Genomic DNA, 18,058 nt, shown 5'->3' on the forward strand with positions numbered 1-18,058 from the left:
TCCATGACTTTCTTTGTTATTAATTGATTTATATATTTGGGTGCTTCCAAGTTGGCATAAATATTTACAATTGTTAGATCTTCTTTTTGTAGATGAAACTTTAAATCAAAAGGATAATTCAGATGTAAATTATATCTGATAGGTTTGGGCAAATATCTGGACTGTATTTAAGTCCATTACAAATGGTTTACATTAGCATCTAGAGAAATCATTCATTAGATCTTATTTCTAAGCAATAAGAAAAGAGCAGAATCATTAGAAAAAATTGCAAGACAATTATTTAACTTGTGGAGGAGACAGCATAAGTTTTTAAAACTGGTATGATTTTAATTATATTATCTATTAGAACTTTAGGTCAAGAGATGTTTTAAACTATTTACTATCCTTAGTATATAAATATAAAAATTGCCACCAAAATAATACCTTCCTAATTGTCCCCCTTACCCCCTCTCCACAAACTGTTAACCAGCTATGAATGTATTTTCAAAATGATCAATTAAAGATTTATTCTAGTTACAAATATTCACAAATTTTATTATCCTAATTAAATTAAGAACATAAATATATATATATAAAGTATATATATATATATAGCATATATATATATATATATATATATATGTTCTTTTTCTGAACACCAAACTTAAAGTAAGATTAAAGAGTTTTGAATTATTTACTTACAAATAAAAATGTATTTTATTTTCTAAGTATATACATAACTAAACTCTTGTCATTCTGCTTAATCAATGAGATCTTCTTTTTACTATGAGTCCCATTTTTTTAAGGTCCAATGAATGTATAATTAATTATGTATTACCAAAACTCATCTAACAAAATCATAAATGGAAAGAGGGCAACAACTTTACCACATTAAAACGTTTAAAGGAGATAAATCAAGGAAAGTGGTTTCTGTAAAGAAAAGGTAAAACTCAAAAATTATACTGAATCCAGCCTGGAAGATAAACATTTAGAAAAAAAAGATAATTATTATAAATTCCTGAACTAGTATTTACTTGTTTTGAAGACCTTCCTTGTGAGTGTTGGTTGGTCTATATGTGGTTAGCATAAAGTATCCAAGTTTTATTATTAATGTTTGAAAATGATCTAAATTTTATTAAATTTAGGTATCTATAAATACAGTAAAAATGTTTTTAATAAAACAATGAATGAATAATTGTATATGCAAATTAGAAAAATAAAGTTTACTTCAATAGTTTATTTTGTCGTCTAAATACAATGAACAACTGCAACAAATACAAGCAACTGATGAAAAAATAGTATTTGCAAACTGATAATTTGACTAATGTCATTTTTATTTTTTTATTAAAATTTTTTTTTACATTTATTTACATTTATTTATGTTTGAGAGACAGAGACAGAGCACATGTGGGGGAGGGGCAGAGAGAGAAGGAGACACAGAATCCAAAGCAGGCTCCAGGATCTGAGCTGACAGCACAGAGCCCAATGCAGGGCTGGAACTCACAAACCATGACATCATGACCTGAGCCGCAGTCAGATGCTTAACTGACTGATCCACCCAGATGCCTCCTAATGTGATTTTTAAATGTATGTTGTACACACAGCACAGATTATGTACACACAGATTATACAGTGAAGACTAATTGGCAAAAGAAAATAGTAACTAAAACAGTGCTTTAAAATTACACATACCAAGTGTTACTTAATGGCTCTTTATCATAAAACATATCTTGAAAGTTCAATGCAGGAGTAGTATCAACTAGGGCATACTTTAAAAGCTATAATTGGACTTTATCCCAGAAAAGGCTAAATAAATTGAAATATGTTTTATATCATTATGCATATTCTTCTGTGATAAAAATAGCCTTATATTTCTTATCAGCATGAAAAATTGTCCAACAAGGGAATAATCAAAAGGAGGGAAAAGAAGCAATCAAAAGAGAAAGGGGAAGAACTTTAGCATCCTTTTGAAAAGAAAGCAGTAAATGACTTGTGTGAATAATTTCAAAGCCTTGAATAAGCTGCTTGTACCTCCCAGAAGACTTGTGGGAAAAAAAATTAATATTTTAAACCCTTGAAGAGAACATACAAGACAATTTTAATTTTTTTACATCTAGAATGTAAAGATGTGAGATGTACAATATTTACTGTGCAGTATTATCTGAGAAAATATTCAAATATGGAAATAGCTTAATATCACAAGTCTTTAGCCCTTGAAATTTCTCTAATAAACAAAAATCCTCCCTCACATGTAAATTTATTTTGGTGGTCTTCTATGAAGACCTAAATACTTTTTAAATGACTATATTATTTCTCTAAAGATTTTATATAGGGCTATATTTACACATTACAAAGGAGGTAGGAGCTACAATTTAGCATTATTTTCATGTTGGTTGAAGGTGAAATACAGAGTTTTACTTTACTGTGGCCTCTCAATTCCTAAATTTTAAGTGCCCAACCATATGTAGACAAAATTATGTGAATATACTATTACACATGGAATCTACATGTTTGTTATACCTTGTGATATTTCTGTGTATAGACTTAAAATAATAAACTATAATCAAGTGGACCCCAAACTTTCAACCCAAACACACAGGTGAGAATATATGCACTCAATTATACAATAGCTTATATGACACATCAAAATAATTTTAACATTTTGAATAATACTTTAAAACTTCACTATTGGTAAAGTAATCATAACATTAACCGTATTCCAGTTTTTGCCTTCCAATTTTCTAAAACTCTCTCTTAGCATTTCAACTCCAAAAGAGTGAATTCTTTTTCTTAAGTGGATTGCAGTTTTAATTAGTCAAGCAAAAAAATAGCTGAGAGTAATTATCTTAATCTTAGATAAGACCCAGTGAAAGGAGTATAGAATAACTTTGACAAATAGATCTTCCCTCGATTTACAGATCTTTACAGATCTACTCCATCCCTGGAATTTTTTTTTTTTCTTTTCTATTCTGTGGTTCTGAAACCTCCATTATTTTTTTGTTTTTATTTTAATTCCAGTTAACATACAGAATGATATTAGTTTTAGGTGTACAATTTAGTGATTCAACACTTCTATACAGCACCCTGTGCTCATCACAAGGACACTCCTTAATGTTCATCACCTATTTAACCTATCCCCTCACGCACCTGGTAATCAGTTTGTTGTCTACAGTCAAGAGTCCGTTTCTTGGTGTGCTTTCCTCTGTTTTTTTGTTTTCATTTTTGTTTTTTTTTTCCTTTGCTCATTGTTTTGTTTCTTAAATTCCACATACGAGTGAAACCATATAGTATTTTCTTTCTTCTACTCACTTATTTCGCTTAATATTATACTATTTGGCTCCATCCAAGGTGTCAAGATTTCATTCTTTTTTATGGCTGAATCTTCAATCTTTAAGACATTTATAGTTTACCCCTTGTCACTATTAAAACTAACTCCTCTATTTCTCAAGTCATGTTTTTGATTTTTTTAATTTACTTCTTTCTTTTTAATAATGACTTTATTGTTATAACTAATGTTGAATTATTAAAGCAGGATTTTGTTGTGTCTTTTGTGTGTGTGGTTGTGGTCCTTGCCACCAAGTTCTTGTCACAAAAGTTTCTTCACATAAATGCAAAACGTATTTTATGCAAACACTAAATGGACATTTACACTATTCTTCAGCTCAAGAACATGTAGTGTATCCTTGCTGCCAGTAATTTCATATCGGAACTTTCCAACCCACCAAGCACTCATACTTGGTCATAATGTATAAACCTGCCACCTACTCACAGAAGAATACAAGGCAACATCCAAAATTAGTGATTAAAAATGATTTTCTTTCAAAAGAGAAGAGATTTCATACAAATGAACTTTATGAAAATTAAATTTGATCCTGTTTCTTAAAGCTTAGTTTAAAAAGATCATAGATTGCATTAAATGGAAACGGTTGCTTTACCTGCTTTACAAAAACTAACAAAAGTTAATTTAGAAAAGTTTGTTTGAAGATATTTTAAACAAAATTTATATAGGTTTTATCATATTATAAAAATGTCTCTTCTCAGCCACTTTGTAAAAGGGTCATTATAATTCTTGCATTGTTAAAAAGTCAAAGTCCATCTAAATTAATGGAATTGTTTGTTCTCAAAGCAGTTTGCTTGACCAGACCCCAGATATTTTCATTTTTCAAATTTGTCTTTCTGAGGAAGTTGTTTTACATATTGTGTTTTCAGAAATGTTATTATAAATATATAAAGCTTATGATTTTGTTAACGATTGCATGTCATTCTTCATCTCACTCATTAGGAGTTGGAGACACTTTAGAACAAATCGTTCAGGAGAATTATTCTCCTTTATAAGATTTCCTGTGTGTTAGGTCTTAACAGAATCACTGGCTGATCCTGACATGCAATGGGACTTATTCATCATAACTGATATTTTGATATAAAATGGTTAGTGAATATAATATTGACAAGATGAATATGAGTTACAGACACTTGGGGCATTTATATTCAAATTATTAGAAGGAGTGTGTGTGTGTGTGTGTGTGTGTGTGTGTGTGTGTGTTTAAGAGACTAAAGCTGAATTGAAAAGATAAAGTATCTGAAAGCTCCATTCTCTGGCCTCCACCAACCTAGCGTTATCCACAAAAAAAAAAAAAAAAAAAAAAAAAAAAAAGTGAGGAAACCAAATATGGTGTCTTGCTTATTGTTATTTCTTTATGAATGTTTTGGTTTTTTAAATTTTTTTTATTAGTTTTCTTTATTTTTGAAAGGCAGAGAGAGACAGAGCACGTGTGGGGGAGGGGCAGAGAGAGAGGGAGACACAGAATCTCAACCAGGCTCCAGTCTCCGAGCTGTCAGCACAGAGGGGGCCGAACTCAGGAACCACGAGTTCATGACCTGAGCCAAAGTCGGACACTCAACCGACTGAGCCACCCAGGCGGCCCATGAATGTTTTTTTTTTATATTCTTCCTCTAACTTGTCACTCTGCTTAATATAATTGTTATAATTACCATTAAGAAATAATATAATTTAAAAAATTCTTTTAGTTTCATCAGAATCTGGCCCAATGAATCTAGAGCTTATTTCTCCATATTTGTATGTATGCTTCTGCTAGTTCCATTATGCCAGAGAAGTTTACCTAATGTTTCCCCATTGCCTTGGGTAGTGAGGAATTGTTAATTTTTGCTCAACTTTATTTAAGTAACCAGAAGGGTACTCAATAATACACATTAATGGTGACTGAAGATACTACATGCTCCAGTTGTTTAATTAAAATAACTTAAATGCCATAAACTGAATAGAAAATATATTTTAAGAGAGAAAGAGAAACAAAAACAACCAACATTAGATATTTTGTGCTAGTTTTCCATTATTTTTATAAAATGGAGAATTTTTGTCCTGACAGCAGTAGACAGAACATTTAGTAGCCTGGTCTAGATGACATTTAGTATTTAGCAGTCTAGTGTGTACTTTCTTAAAGTATTGCAACTGAGTTTTAAGAGAAAAGCAAATAATAAACTTCCAATTCTCATAAAACTTGCATACAAAATTCGAAGATTGGATTTTGTAGAAATCTATTAGCCAAACCAAGTCGCCATGGGCCAGGTATAATAAAAGAAATAGTGCCCAATCGTTATGAAAAGCAGCACGTGGGAAAAAGAACAAGAGAAATTGCTGTTGACCGTATTTGAAGATTATGTGCTACGATCCTATAAAATGAATGACATACAGGACTTTTACAATCAAAATTTGGAAGATGTTTTATGTTAAAGTCCTGTAGTCTATCTACAGATCTATGTATCTATAGATAGACATACATTTATTTTTTTTAACTTAAGGCAATGATTTCTAGTCTTATTTGATCGGAGTCACTTGGGGTTGAAACAATAAGTAACAACTTGCAAAGTTCTATCAATCACATGATAAAGATATATTTTTTCTGTCATAAAGATAGTATTAAATTTATTAGATACTTCCACTTCAATTATTTTAGTTATCCATTGTATATTTGTGAAATGTTAGCCTGGATTCAGGTGCATATGAACTATTTTTTATTTATAATGTGAAGAAAAATAAAACCTTAACAGGATTCAGCAAATATCACCATTTACTTGATTTTGTCTTTAAATTGAAGCATAGTTGATGTAAAATGTTACATGAATTTTGGGAATACAAATTAATGATTCAATAAATCTATAAATTATGATGTGTTCTCAAGTGTAGCTACCATCTATCACCGTATATCACTGTCACAGTACCATTGAATACATTCCCTATCCTGTACATTTCATGGCCATAACTAATTTATTTCTTAGGTAAAAAAGTGTAGCTCCTGCTCCCCTTCCCCTGTTTTGCCCAACCCCCCACCATACTTCCTCCTGGTAACCACCAGTTCCTTATATTTATGGGTCTGTTTCTGTTTTTCTTTTTTCTGTTCTTTTGTGTGTGTGTGTGTGTGTGTGTGTGTGTGTGTATTTGTTTTGCTTTAGATTCCACATTTAAGTGAAATCATAAGGTATTTACTTATATCTGGCTTATTTCACTTAGCAAAATACCCTCTAGGTCCATCCATGTTTTCACAAATGGCAAGATTTCATTTTGTGTGGCTGTGTAATAATCTGGTGTGTGTTATTGTGTGTGTGTGTGTGTGTGTGTGTGTGTGTGTGTGTGTGTAAATAGTAGATCTATCTATATAAAACATCTTCTCTATCCATTTATTTACCAATGGACACTAAGTTTGCTTCCATATCTTGGCTATGGTAAGTAATGCTACAGTAAACATAGGGGTACGTATATCTTTTCAAATCAGTATTTCTGTTTTCTTTGATTAAATACCCAATAGTGGAATTGCTGGGTCATATGGCATTTCTATTCTTAAGTTTTTGAGAAACTTCCATACTATTTTCCACAGTGGTTGCAACAGTTAACCTTCCCACCAACAGTACATGAGGACTTTCTTTTGTCTACATTCTCACCTGCATTTGTTATTTATTGTCTTTTTTGGTAGCCTTCAGGTGTAAGGTGATATCTCATTGTGGATTTGATTGGTATTTCCCTAATAGTGATGTTGAGCATCTTTTCATGTGTCTATTTGCCATCTGTATGTTATCTTTGAAAAAATATCTGTTCAGGTTTTCTGCCGATTTTTAATTAGATGATGACAATGATGATACAATGATGACGATTTTTTAGTTTTCAGTTGTAAAAGTTCTTTATATATTTTGGATGTTAACCTTATCAGATATATTCTTAGCAAACATCTTCTCCCATTCACTAGGTTGGTTGCCTCTTTGTTTTGTTGATGGATTTTTTCTCTGCGCAAAAGCTTTTTATTTTTGTGTAGTCCCAGTAGTTTATGTTACTTTTGTTTCCCTTGTCTTATGAGACCTATCTTGAAAAATGTTGTAAGGTCAATGTCTAAGAGACTGCCTATATTTTCTTTAAGGAGTTTTATAGTTTCAGGTCTTACATTTAGATGTTTAACCCATTTTGAGTTTATTTTTGTGTCTAGTGTAAGACAGTGATTCAGTTTCATTCTTTTGTATGTGGTTGTCCAGTTTCCCCAGCACCATTTATTGAAGAACCTCTCTTTTCCCCATTGTATATTCTTGCCGTTGTTGTTGTTGTTGTTGTTGTTGTTGTTGAAGACTAACTGACCCAATAAGCATGGGTTTATTCCTGAGCAATCTGTCCTGTTTTATTGATCTATGTGTCTATTTTTGTGCCAGTACCATACTGTTTTGATTATTATAGCTGTGTAGTATATTTTGTAATCTGGGATTCTGATACCTCCAACTTTATTCTTTTTTATTAAGATTGCTTTATCTATTTGGGGTCTTTTATACTTCCATTTAAATTTAAGGATTATTTGTTTTAGTTCTGCTAAAAATGCTATTGGTATTTTTATAGGGATTGCATTGAATTCTGTAGATTGCTTTCGATAGTATGGACATTTTAACAGTATTGATTCTTCCAGTCTATCTTCCATTTGATGATAGAAAATTATTATATTTAAGCTATGGGAATATCATATTTATTCAAGTATTTATTTTTCAGTGAGTATTAATATCATGTAGGAGTCAGATTGTGTAAGAAAAAGAACTTATTTTTCTTACACTTATTTATCCACTAAATAAGTGGATAAAACATTTTTCTTATTTCCACAAAGTTGACAATATAAGTATATAGATAAAATGTAAGTATAATAAAGGTGAAAAAGAGATCTGGTAAAGATTTAAATTAAAGAGGTACTCATGGAGTTGAGGGGAAATGAAGATAGGTATAGAAAGCACTTGAGATAATGCATAATAAAACCTAAAACTTGGAAAATTAATGTGAATTAACTAGCCAAATAATAATAAAAAATGATCTAACAGGAACAATCCAGGCAACAAAGATCTTTAAGTCAAGAAAAAACATTACAAGCACGGATATAAATTGGTGCTAGTTTATAAAGTCTGAGAAAAGAATGATATTGCAGAAGTAATTAGATCATATTTTTAACACATGTAAATAAATTTAGTTTTAGGTTTATAATAATACATAATACAGTTTTAGGTACATAAGAATAATATATGTTTGCTTGTCTGCTGTTTGTTTATGTCAACCTGGAAGACACAATGTTGAAATCCATATTTTTAGAACAATCCTCTGTGATGATTTATCAGTTGGATTAGTAATCTATGTCCAGATAAGTCCTGGACATAGATTATGGATTTAGATATTTGTAATATACACATGGACTGACAGTTAATTTTGTTATAGTACCATACAATAATATCCTGATGGTTTTCACCAACAAAGGTATATATATATATAAGCCTCAACTTTAAATTTACATTCTTTGAGCTGGCTGTGGATTTATTCTCAATTATGGCTTAGTATCAGGCTATAGTCAACTGCAGGTCTGTCTGTGTTTTCTTCAATGTGAGATCTAGGCTGAAGTTGCAGCCCATGTGTGTGTGCGTGTGTGTGTGTGTGTGTATACAGTTTATTTTATATATATATATATATATATATATATATATATATATGTATATATATATATATATATATATATATATATATATACAGTTTATTTATTTTGCAAGAGAGTAATGAGAGAGAGTGAGTGGGGAAGGGGCAGAAAGAGATGGGGGGGGGAGAGAGAGAGAATCCCAAGCAGACTCCACACAGTTAGTGCAGAGTCGGACAGGGGATCAGTCTCACCATAGGTGAGATCAAGCGTCAGATGCTTAACTGACTGAGCCACCCAGGTGCCCCCAGAGTATGTATATTTTGATCCACCTGAGAAGGTAGCTCCTTTGGACTGTGACAGACAGCACTAATTGCTGACTATGAAAACTGAATAGTGGCAGAAGATAAATAACCACAATAGAAACTTAAGCAGAGAAGTATTTGTCCTTTTTAATTTTCTTTCTACTAGACCTAAGGCACTAGAAGAGCCATATCTAGAAGAGGGAAAAAAAAGAGGTATCTCAGAGCCTAATTAAATCTCTCCTAACTTTAGGGGCCCCTAGGTGGCAGTTTGTGAGTTCAAGCCCCATATTGGGCTCTGCGCTCATGGTGAGGAGCCTGCTTGGGATTTTGTCTCTCCTTCTCTCTTCCCCTCCCCTGCCTGTGTGTGTGTTTTCTAAATAAATAAATAAATAAATAAATAAATAAATAAATAAATAAATAAAAATATGTAAGTCTCTCCCAACTTTATACCATGGAGGAAGGTAACTTTTAAAATTCAGTATAAAAATTTTAAACTGGAGTGAGTGTTTTAATAATTTAAAGTAAATCGGGGCGCCTGGGTGGCTCTGTCAGTTGAGCGACTGACTTCAGCTCAGGTCATGATCTCACGGTTTGTGAGTTCAAGCCCGGAGTCCGGCTCTGTGCTGACAGCTCGGAGCCGGAAGCCTGCTTCGGATTCTGTGTCTCCCCCTCTCTCTTCCCGTCCCCCACTCATGCTCTGTCTCAGAAACAGATAAACATTATAAAAATTTAAAAAGAAAAATAAAGTAAATGTAAATGTATTGGAATATTCTACAAATACCATTAAGAATGAAAAAGAAAAGTTTATGGAATGCAGTTGAAAATAGCACAGGATAATGATTTTATATTTATGACCCCACTGCTCAGTAGCAGTTATGTTTGCAACCGTATAGGCCTTTGATAATGGACCTTCATAGCAGGGACATTGAGGAGCTATGACCAAGAGAACTCCAATGTTCCTCCATTTGAGAGACAAAAGTTAAATAGCTTTCCTAGGACATCTGTTCGACGGGTAGGAGACGCAGGGCCCTGCAGATCCATGAAGAAACTTTAACCATTTTAGGTAACACCAAAGCAGGCAAATATTAGTACTTTGTGTTTTTGACAAGAGCACATGATGATCTCAAATATAAATTATCAGAGAAGTCTGATCGTGCTAAACCACAACAGGTAAAACCAGGTTCTGATGACCTGTTTTTCATCTTAGTTGAGGAGGATAGGGTTTATCCTTTTGGTATGTTGTGTCTTTGGAACAAGTATAAAAGATAATTCAAAATACTAAAGTAATCTTTATTAGCCTTATTAAGGAAAGTCTGTGGCCAACAAGTTCTCAAAGATGTAGTATTTGACTAAATTGGAAATCTCCAAGACTCTTGAGGGAAAACAGAAACGTACAAGGTGATATTTTGTGCCATGCGCTTAGACCTGAGGTTAGAAATTATTCAAATTTTCATCCCCAAATTAGGGTAAAATCTTTATACTACTTTCAGATTGCTCTTGGTTAGGAAAAAAAAAATACGTCACTTTCAAATAAATTTTCATTGGAATTTACAGAAGAAATAAGATGTGCTGAAGAGACTTACTGTATTAGTGGAAGATAAAAGGATTATAAGTACCACTTTAGCAAAGCTAGGAGAGGAATATGCAACTTTGCACTAGAGGATAAGTGGGATAACATTAGATTATATTTAATATAATTAGGTTAATGACCTTATAAGGGATCAGTCATAAATATTAAAGCTCAAAATATTAGATGAATGATTATATATTTTAGATCATGACGTCACATTGAAATACACTTGGAATATATAAATACACAATCAAATTTTATGATATCTATAGTTTTATGCCATTGTTTTGAATTTTCTGTAAAAGGCCCATGGATGTTTTTTGTAGCTAGTAAAGTCCTTTGGTGGCAATATTATTTTAAAAAGTATAATAAGAGTTTTAGTCAATTATTAAGAAGTTATTCTGGGCGTGCCTGAGTGGCTCAGTTGGTTAGGCATCTGACTTCGGCTCAGGTCATGATTTCACAGTTCGTGAGTTCAAGCCCCGAGTGGGGCTCTGTGCTGTGAGTGCAGAGCCTGGAGCCTGCGTCAGATTCTGTGTCTCCCTCTCTCTCTCTTCCCCTCCTCTGCTCACACTCTTTCTCCCTCTCAAAAATAAGCATTAATTTTTTTTTAAAAAGAAACTATTCTGAGTACTGAAATAAAAAGTCTTTAAAGCATGAAGTGAAAAGATAATTGTCAAAATACTGTCTCTTAAAATTTCAGAAATAACATTTTCTCAGCATACAATAAACATTAAAAATTAGAGCATCCTACAAATATTAAGGGACATTGCAAAGAATCTGTAACCTTCTGACTATTAAATGTACTTTTGGCATTGCCAAATCCTTATTAATTAGTTAATTAATTGCATTTACCTCTATGGTATTCAGATGAGGTGGGTCACATTTGAATATCATAGGTAAAAAAGCTCTCTATGTGGCTAGCACTTATACAGAAGAAATGATTAAATGAAAAAAAAATATAACCTCTGGCATGAAGCAGTTTCCACAAGAAAATACATGGGATGCAATTATTCTCTGGTACCAGGCCTGAAAAGAACCGACAGCTAGACATTAGTGCTGTAATTGTAGTTCAGAATCTTTCAATGAAGAAGGTTGATTAAGTTGCTTTAAATTAGAGGTGTTCGAATCATGCAATATGCTTTATTCATTTATTGCCATAGGGATCAGCGCACTTGGGAAAAGAAATCTAGGTTAGGCATTCAGTAGCCAAATTAAATCTCTACCAAATTTAGTGAACTTGTTGTTTGACTGATAGCATGCAAAGTGCTTAGGAAATAAATCTAAATTTTAGGCTTGTGATGCCATGGTCTGAATTTACTTGATTCGCCATAGAAAGAATATATTCCATATTTGACTTGAGTAAGATTATTTTAATAAGACGTTCTTTCTTGGATATTGAGCTAACTGAAAAATCTTCTGAGATAGACATTCAAACATTGTTTATACCCTAGAATGGGCATTTATTTTACGTTTTTAATATTTCATTATAAGTATTTCTTCTCTTAATTTGATTTTTATCCCAGGTTCATTGAGATATAATTCAGACAATACAATTCAACCAATTTAAGTATACAGAGTATGGATTTTGATGTTCAGAGATAGATTTGTAACCATCTTTACAGTGAAGATATAAACATTTACATCTTTCCAAAAAAATCTCGTGTATGCTGCTTTGCATTCGGTCCTCTCCCCCAACTCTGAGACCTGGAAAGCACTGATATGTTTTTTTGTCTCTATCAGTTCGTATTTTCTTGAATTTAAAACAAATAGAATCATATAAGCCATACGCTTTTGATTTTTATTCCTTTAGCATACCGTAATGTTTGAGTTATTTACCTGTATTCTTGCATAAGTTAATAATTTATTAATTGTTGTATTAGTGAGTAGTATCCCAAACTACAGTTGGTCACAGTCTGTGGGCCCAGTGATGGACATTAGGTTATTTCCAGTTTTTGTTTATTATGAAGAAAGTTGCTATGAACAACTTTGTATTTCTAGTGTCTGGATATAGTTTATTTCTCTTGGTTTATTACACAGGATTGTGATTACTGAGTTATATTACTGATTTATATGCACATTTTACTTTATTAGACACTGCCAACCTGTTTTCCAAAGTGATTGTATATTTTTCATTCCCATCAGCAATGTATAAGAACTCCGGCTGTATCATATAATCACCAATATGTGATATTTCAGGCTTCTTAATTTCAGCCACTCTAGTGCAAAAGTAACAGTATCTCATTGTGATTTAAATGCTCATTTTAACAACTAATTATTTTGACAAATGTTTTTTCATGTGCTTATTGTCCATCCATATTTTGAAATGTCAGTTCAATTTTGGCCATTTTTCAAAGATTTTTATTTTTTTACTAATTTTTTAAGGTTCTTTATATATTCTGTGTGCAAACACTTCACCTTATATATAAAAACAATTCCCCCACCCCCAATATGTACTTACATTTTCATTGGCTTCTTTATGTCTTTTGGAGAGTAATGGAGTTGTTTATTTTGATAAAGTCTGTTACAACAGTTTTGCTTCTTTATAATCCATGCTTTTTGTGCCCTCTTTTATTAATCTTTGCCTCAAACAAGGTAACAAATATTTTCCTTTGTTCTGTTATGAAAATGTTATAATTTCAGTTCTTCTGTTTTGATCTCTATTGTGTGATGTTAGTTTCATTATTTTAAAATACAACTATCCAATTGTTCTAGCACTTTGTGTTAAAAAGACCATAGTTTAATCCATTGAATTGACGATTTCTAACATTAACTGGCCAATAAATATTGATCTGTATTTGAATTCTTTTAGTTTCATTTTTCTACATGGCTATTCCAATGTCAATGCTACTCTCTTCACTATCCTAATTTAATAATTAGGCTAAAAATAAGGTCTTCCAAATTATCTAGTCTTGAACTCTACTTTTTGATACTGTAAACACTTTGTTTCCCATATAAATTTTAGAAAATCCCTTGTATATTTATTCAAAATACTTGGTAGGGTTTTGATCAAAACTGCTTTATCTATATCAAAACTTTGGAAGAGTTACAATCTTAGCAATATTGAATCTTCCAAACCATAAATATAAATATCTTCATTAATTTAGTTCTTTGTTGATTTCCACCAGCATTTTTTTTTTGTAATTTACAGTGTAGGAGTCTTACACATTTTTCTGTTAAATTTATCCCAAAATATTAAATTTGAAATTTAAAGTTTTTTATAACTAATTTCTTTAAAGAACTGACCTCATTAGGTGGGGAATCTGACCTACATGATATAAGAATATTTAAAAATTTATCCATGTAGTGTGCGTAATTTTGCTACATAAATTTTAATTAGTTTTGTTAACAAGTGTTGCTTTGGGGCACCTGGGTGGCACAGTGGGTTAAGCATCTGACTTTGGATCAGGTCATGATCTTGAAGTTCATGGGCATGAACCCTGCTTCAGGTGAGCACAAGCCCTGCTTCTCTCTCTCTCTCTCTCTCTCTCTCTCTCTCTCTCTCTCTCTTTCTCTCTCTCTCTCTTTCCCTGCCCTTCATGGGATTCTCTCTCTCTCTGCCCTTGCTCACTTGCACCCTCTCTCTCTCCCTCTTTCTCAAAAAAAAATGTGTTGCACTTGACCACACTGAAGATGCAGTATAGCGTATGGTATATTTGTAGTATTCCTTTGCTAATTCTAAAATTCTACCTAATTTGTGAAAAATTTAGAATTTTGAAATACTTGATATCAAGGGAATTGGATGGATAAAGGACTGTGGGGAAAAACTGGAAAGATAAAGTCAAGTTTATTGACACTGATTTCCCCCCCAGATTTCATAGATTAATTGAAGCCAACCCATTGAGTAGAAACTTGATACTTGCGAACTACTTACAATTCAATGATTAAAGGACTGTTAAATAGTCCTGGAACATTCAGTTATTGTCATGCAACAAAATTAATAGTAGACTTCTGCATTGTATCATCTATATAAATAAAAAGTTTTAAAAGTATTAAATTTTTATAATGTTTTCCAGAAAATATTAGACAATAATATAATCTTGATGTTTTGTAAGGATTGCTTAAATAAGACACCAAACTATGCATCTCAAGGTCTTTTCATAAAGCAAGGTGGAAATGTTACTCTTAGATCCTTCCTTGTCAATTCCCACAATGTTCACTTGCTCTTCTTAGAAATAGAACTATCCTGGGGTGCCTGGGTGGCTCAGTTGGTTAAGCGTCCGACTTCAGCTCAGGTCATGATCTCATGGTTTGTGGATCCGAGCCCCGCATTAGGCTCTGTTCTGACAGCTCAGAGCCTGGAGACTGCTTTGGATTCTGTGTCTCCCTTTCTCTATGCTCCTCCCCTGCTCATGCTCTGTCTCTCTCTCTCTCTCTTTCTCTCTCCTTCAAAAATAAATAAGCATTCAAAAAAATTTTTAAAAAAAGAAATAAAACTATCCTATAAGGGCAAAACAAAACATTTTTTTCCCCACATCTTTCAACTCCATAGCTCTTTCATACATTTAAAGGGCCTGAAACATTTCCTGAGCTCTGTTGCCTGATCTCCACAACAGTATATCTACACTGGGGATATTTAGGAGGTCTGAAACCAGTCTCTGATTTTCACAGGCTGCTCTAAAGGAAACATGAATTCATTTCCTTTATAGAAGCTTTTTCCTTATTGCTTTCAGAAAGGACAGCAAAGGTTAAACCGATTAGTCAATAGAGATATGTATAAGTTAAACGTAAGAGAGAAGGCCTGTATCTCTTCTGGAAGACTCTGGTCAGGGCTATCCACTTTATTGCTTTTATTCTCACATTGTCCCTTTATCTCTGAATCCCACTCCAAAGGCAATTGAAAATATGTGTGTGCATTTTTGATGGTCACAAACATTGAGGGGCATTTTTACTTTTAAAAAACGGTGAAGAGTTGGTTCACTAGAATATCATTAGTTCTCCCAGAAAGAAACGCTACTGAGATGGGTTGTTAGGAGTTTATGTTTTTCAAAGGCCACAGAGGTACAATTAATGGCCATAGGAGATAAAATTTTAAATCCTATATCTTCCATTTTCTTTTCATGCTTCATAAATGTATGTATAAATGTCTTACTGGCATCCATTAATCTTCATATTATTTACTCTGGCATACTATAAAAGTATTTTTAAAAATGAAATAAAGAATTTTTTTTAGTTTTATTGAGATATAATTGATAGATAGCACTTTATATGCTTAAAGTATACAGCATAATTACCAGCAAACATTTATATGGAATGATTACCACAGTAATTTAGTTAGCATTGATCACTTCATATACTTACTTACTTTTTCTTGAAATGAGAAATGTTATGGTTTATTTACTTAGCAGTGTTTAAATATACCATTCAGGAGTGTTAACAATAAACAACATGTTGTGTGTTACATCCCCAGTACTTATATTATAACTGGTGGTTTGTACCTTCTAACCAATTTCCTCCAATTTACCACTCCCTCATCTCTGGTAACCACAAAAATCATCTGTTTTTCTATGAGTTTGGGTATTTTTTGTTTGTTTTTTATTTGTTTGGTTTTAGATTCTGCATATAAGTGGGATGATATAGTATTTGTATTTCTATGACTTATTTCAAATAGTATACTGTCCTCATAAATGTCAATGTTTCCTATGTTGTCATAAATGTCAGTGTTTCCTCATTTTTTTATGGCTGAATAAAATGTACACATCCCATGTGTACATATATAGGAACAGTTTGTTTCCTATGTGTCTTTGGCTATTGTAAATAATGATGCTATAGGTATGGGGCTGCATGTATCTCTTTGACATAGTGTTTTCCTTTCCTTCAAATATATTCCCCAGAAGTGGAATTGCTGGGTAATATGATAGTTTTATTTTTAATATTTTGAGGATTTACCATAATGGATGTACCAGTTAGCAATCCTACCAACAGTGCACAAGGGTTCTCTTTTCTCCATATTCTCACCAGCTTTTTTTATAATCTGGTCTTCTCGATAAGTGTCCTCCTAACAGTTGTGAGATAATATCTCATTTTTGTTTTCGATTTGAATTCCCTTTATGATTGGTGATAATGCACATCTTTTCATATACCTGTTGGCTATTCATATATCTCCCTTGGAAAAATGCCTATTTTCGTCCTTTGTTGATTTTTAATCAGAATATTTTTTTCTTATCGACACATATGCGTTTCTTAAATTTTTTAAATGTTTATTTATTTTTGAGAGAGAGAGAGAGAGAGAGAGAGAGAGAGAGAGAGAGAGAGAATGAACCCAAGCTGGGGAAGGGCAGAGAGAGAGGGAGACACAGAATCTGAAGCAGGCTCCACGCTGTCAGCACAGAGCCTCACTCAGGACTCAAACTTATGAACGCTGAGAGCATGACCTGAGCCAAACTCAGACATTTAACCTACTGAACCAACCAGGTGCCCCGAGAGTATGAGTTCTTATATCATTGCCAAAACATAGATCCAGGAACTTTTTTGGTATTCTTCTAGGAGTTTTATTGTCTCAGGTCTTATATTTAAATTTTTAATCCATTTTGAGTTCATTTTTTTCTTTTTGAGTGGTGAAGGATAGAGATCTGGTTTCATTCTTTTACATACGCATAACCAGTTTTCAAAGCAAAATGTATTGAAGAATCTGTCTTTTCTCTACTGAGTATTCTTGGCTCCCTTGGCAAATATTAGGTAACTATATATGCTTGGATTTTTTTTTTCCGGGCTCTCAGTTCTGTTCTATTGGTCTATTTGTCTGTTTTTATGCCAATGGCACATTTTCTTGATTCCTATAGCTTTATAATATAGCTTGAAATAGAAAATATGATGTTTCTAGCTTTGCTCTTAGGATTTCTTTGACTATTCATGGTCTTTTGTGGTTCTGTATAAATTTTAGGGTTGTTTTTTGTACTTCTGTAAAAAAAATGTCATTGGAATCTTGTTAGGGATTGCATTGAATCTGTAGATTGCTTTGGTAGTATGGACATTATAACAAGGTTTATTCTCTCATGCCATGGACACAGTGTATCTTGCCATTTATTTGTGTCTTAATTTCTCTCACCAATATATTGTAGTTTTCAGAGTGGACATCTTTCACCTCCGTAGTTAAATTTATAGCTAAATAATTTAGAGTTTTGATGCTATTGTAAATGGGATTTTTTAAAATTTATTTTCCAAATAATTTTTTGTATCGTGTAGAAACACTACTGATTTTTGTGTTAATTTTGTATCATGAAACTTTACTGAATATGTTGATTATATCTAACAGTTTTTGGGGGGAG

This window comes from Prionailurus viverrinus, chromosome C2, assembly GCF_022837055.1.
Source record: "Prionailurus viverrinus isolate Anna chromosome C2, UM_Priviv_1.0, whole genome shotgun sequence".
Taxonomy (NCBI): Eukaryota; Metazoa; Chordata; class Mammalia; order Carnivora; family Felidae; genus Prionailurus; species Prionailurus viverrinus.